Source organism: Monodelphis domestica, chromosome 4 (assembly GCF_027887165.1).
Source record: "Monodelphis domestica isolate mMonDom1 chromosome 4, mMonDom1.pri, whole genome shotgun sequence".
In the NCBI taxonomy this organism is placed as follows: Eukaryota; Metazoa; Chordata; class Mammalia; order Didelphimorphia; family Didelphidae; genus Monodelphis; species Monodelphis domestica.
This window is the reverse complement of record NC_077230.1, coordinates 232,107,680-232,111,902: the sequence shown is the minus strand read 5'-3', so window position 1 is coordinate 232,111,902 and position 4,223 is coordinate 232,107,680.

Below are 4,223 nucleotides of genomic sequence, written 5' to 3'. Positions count from 1 at the left end.
CAATTGGTCAGAAGCACTCAGCTCCAGAAAGCAAGACTTAAAAATGATAAGCAGATGGGCCTGGTTTCCTTTAACTAGCTACTTCTGTTCTCAATTGGGCAACTCCTGGCAGGGAGACTTTCCGCATCAAGGCCAGTCATTGACTGAAGCCTAAGGCACTGAGGGGCCGCAGGAATGATGGGGAGAGGAAGAGGGAGGAAATTCTGTCATATCCAAGTCAGTTTTGGCATGGCAGCAGATTCCATTTCCAGCACCTCCTATAACCAGTTCCCTCCACAAAAGGATGTCTTGAACTGTGTCTCAGGCGTGCCACCTACTGGTAGGTCATTGTCTGAAAAGAAAAGGCTGGGAGGAAGTAACTCACATGTGTAGTGCTTTGAACTCTTCCATAATCCTTTAGAATAACTTATATTTACGTAGCACTTTAAGGTTTATAAAACACATTCTAGATAAGGCCTTCCTTGAAACCATCCGTTAAAGTTGGTAGTAGAGCTATGATCACCGCCATTCAACAATGAAAAACTTGAAGCTTGTGCTATGAGGTAGCAAAATGGGAACTCAGTCTCAGGTCTCCTGACTCTAAGTCTGTACTTCCCTACCCATCCTTGCTACCTCTTCATAATAAGAGTTCATATTTACTTAGAATTTGAAGGTTCTTCATAGTTCACTTTTAATCTCTTGCTTGATACATCATCCATTTTTGTCATTCAATTGTTTCAGTTGTGTCCAAATCTTCATGACCCCATTTGGTATTTTCTTGGCAAAGATACTAGAGTTGTTTTGCCATTTTCCTTTTTTCAGCTCATTTTGCAGATGAGGAAACTGAGGCAAAGAGAGTTAAGTGACTTGAGGTCACATAGCTAATAAGTGTCTGAGGCAGAAGAATTTTAATTTCATCCAGTGCTCTGAGCCACCTAGCTACCCTTCATCATCATCCATCTGCTACCCCCTATCTGTGAGTACACCCCAAAGCTCTTTCCTAGTCCTTCTCTCTTCTCTCTATACACATTCAATGACCTCATTAGTCCCCACAGTTCATTTATCTTCTCTACACAGATGATCTGATACATGGCAAGTGCTTAATAAATGCTTTTCCATTCCATGATTCTCAGATCTCTCTCCTGACTTCTAACATCACCAAATATTACTATGTCATTTTGAACTATATGTGCCAAAGGCATCTCAAACTCAAAATGTCCAATGCAGGATTCATTGCCCAGAGCCTTCTCTCTTCTGAACTGCCCTATTTCTGGCAAAGCTACCACTATTCTTCCAATTTTCCAGTTTTGCAACCTCAATGATATAGTACATACAGTGCCAGGCCTGAAATCAGGAAGAGTACAATTTGAATCTGATGACATTTAGTAACGTATGACTCTGGACACTTAACTTCTATTTGCCTCAGCTTCTTTATTTGTAAAATGGGGATAATAATAGTCCCTATCTCCTAGGGCTGTTGTGAGGATCTAATGAGATATTTATAAAGCACTTAGTACAGTACCTGGGACATAGGGGGTGCTATATCATTGTTTGGTCATTTTTCAGTCATGTCTGACTCTTTGTGACCCCATTTGCAGATTTCTTGGCAAAGATACTGGATGGATTTGTGTTTCCTTCTCCAGCTCATTTCACAGATGAAGAAACTGAAGCAAATAGGGCTTGCTTAGAATCCCATAGCTAATAAGTATCTGAAGCTGGATTGGAACTTAAGGAGATGAGTCTTCTTGACTGCAGGGCCAGCACTCTACCCACCATAACACCTAGCTGCCTTACATGCAATATAAATGTTAGCTATTATTGTTATTATTGTTGTAAATTCCTAATACTCTCTCATACTACATATCTTTCCAATTGACAAGTCTTACCAAATTTACCTCTATAGCATGTACCATATCCATTCCTTTCTCTCAATTGACAGAGCCATCACTCTAGTTCTGGTTTTCATCATTTTTTGTCGGAATTATTAAATAGTTCCTGAACTGGTTGCCCTGCTTCAAGCCTCTCCACTTTCCAATTCATCCCCCACAAAGCTACCAAAATATTGCCAAATCACAGCCCATCCATGTTACTTACCTATTTCATAAGTTCCATGGCTCTCTGTTGCCTCTAGAATAAAATATAAATTCTTCTGCTTGGCATTTAACCCTTTCACAATCCAACTCCAATTGATCTTTCCAGGCTTATTTAACATAATTCTCCTTTCCACATTCTGATGTAGCCAAACTGGCCTTTCTACTATTCCTCCCACATCGCTTTCCATCTCCTGTCTCTGTGTCTGCTCTTAGGCTGTCCTCAAAGCCTGGACTGCTCTCCCTCTTCACTGGCCTCTTGGAATCTCTAACTTTCTTCAAAACTCAAGAGCTGAGGTCAAGAACTACCAACTACATGAGACCTCTCCTGATCCCCTCAGCTTCCAGTGCTATTCCCCATCTGTTACCTTTATTTTCTCTGTGTATATCTTATATTTACTTATACATATATATGTGCACTTCCTTGCAGAATGTAAGCTCCTTGAGGGTCATGATATTAGTATCTCAAGTATTTAAAACATTGTTTAGAACAGTGTCACAGAGAAGGCATGAGCATGGTCAACTAAGGTAGGTTGATGGCTAAGATCACTATTTATCACTATTTAATGAATGATGAAAGAAACCCCAATGTGTAATGTGTAACATCCCAGGACTAATTCTTTTCTCTTCAAGCCCAGTGTTTGTCTACATGCCCTCCTAGCTTACTTGCCCAGGACTGGATGATTTCCAACACTTTTTAATAAAACAAGGGCCTAGGAAAGTGATGTCAAACCTTTTAGAGATGGAGTGCTGAGCCCCACCCTCTTTCCCCCACTGAGTACTGTGCTCTGCCCACCTTGATGTCCCACCCTCTTCCCCCAGACAGGGAAGAGAGAAAGCACTCCAGCTGTGAGCTATGCTCCCCTCAAACCTTAGCTCCTCTCCAGCCTCACCACAGAAATCACCCTCATCATAGACTCAACAGGCTGTTTTCTGTGCCATACCCTCACACAGCATGTGAGGCTCCCTCCTACCCACCCCCAGCACCTGACTCCAGACAGGGGAGGGAGGAAGTATTCCCATTGACTGTTGGGCAGAGGGGCAGGTGAAGTGAGTGTCCTCAGGTACATGGAGAGGGGTAGGGAGCAGCTCCACCCCAGTTCTTCTGTCTTTCTAGTAGGAACTCTAGTAGGCAATTGCAGGCATGCCCATAGAGAGGACTCTACATGCTATTTTTGGCATGTATACCATAGGTTCACCATCACTGGTCTAGGACCTGCCAAGTGACAGGTGTGTGTGGTTTTTTTGAGAGTCTATTAGGTTTATGTACTGGGGTACTTATTAATGATTAGAAGCAACCTCTGCCCTTAAGAAAACTCATAGCAGAAAGTTATATCTTAGATTCTTGAACCCTTCCACTCCTTACTTTGAGATAGTGCAGTTATAGCAATACCTCTCATCTCCTTTACTCCACTCAGGAGGCCACTGCCCTGGTTCAAGCTCTCTCACGTAGACAACTATAAGAAACACCTGACTATTCTTTCTGTCTCAAGTCTTCCAGTCTTCAATAAAATGAGTGACCAAAATAATCTTCATGATTGACAGGTCTACCTTGTCATTCCCCTTCATAACACCCTCAGGGGTCCACTATGGTAGAGAGGATAGGGTGGATCCTATCTACTTTCCAGTCTTATACTATACTCCTTCATGTATGCTGATTGCCACCCCCTCTTCATTTTAGATCAGACCTAAGATTTCCTTAGGGTTAGGAACTCCCGAGGATCAAATTCTGGTTTGACTGCTGTTCTGCTACTTATAGTTGTAGAGGGTTAACTAAAGAACTGAGAGCTAAATGATTTCCCCAGGGTAACAGTGATGGTATGTGTCAGAGGCACAACTTGAATTTAGCTCTTGCTGATTCTGGCTCTACTAGAGACTATTACCTGATCCCTCTTGTCTCTTGCATCTCTGCATTCACACAGGCTGTTCCCCTTACCTACAAAGCACCCCCTTTACATCTTTGCCTGTTAAAATTCTCTTCCTTTAGGGGCAGCTAGGTGGCACAGTGATTATAGTGTTAAGCCTAGAGTCAGGAAGATTTGGGTTCAAATTTGACTTCAGATATTTCCTAGCTGTAGAACTTTGGGAAAGTAACTTAATCCCAATTGCCTAGTGTGAATTTCAAAACATTCTCCACCCTACTCAGTGTAACAA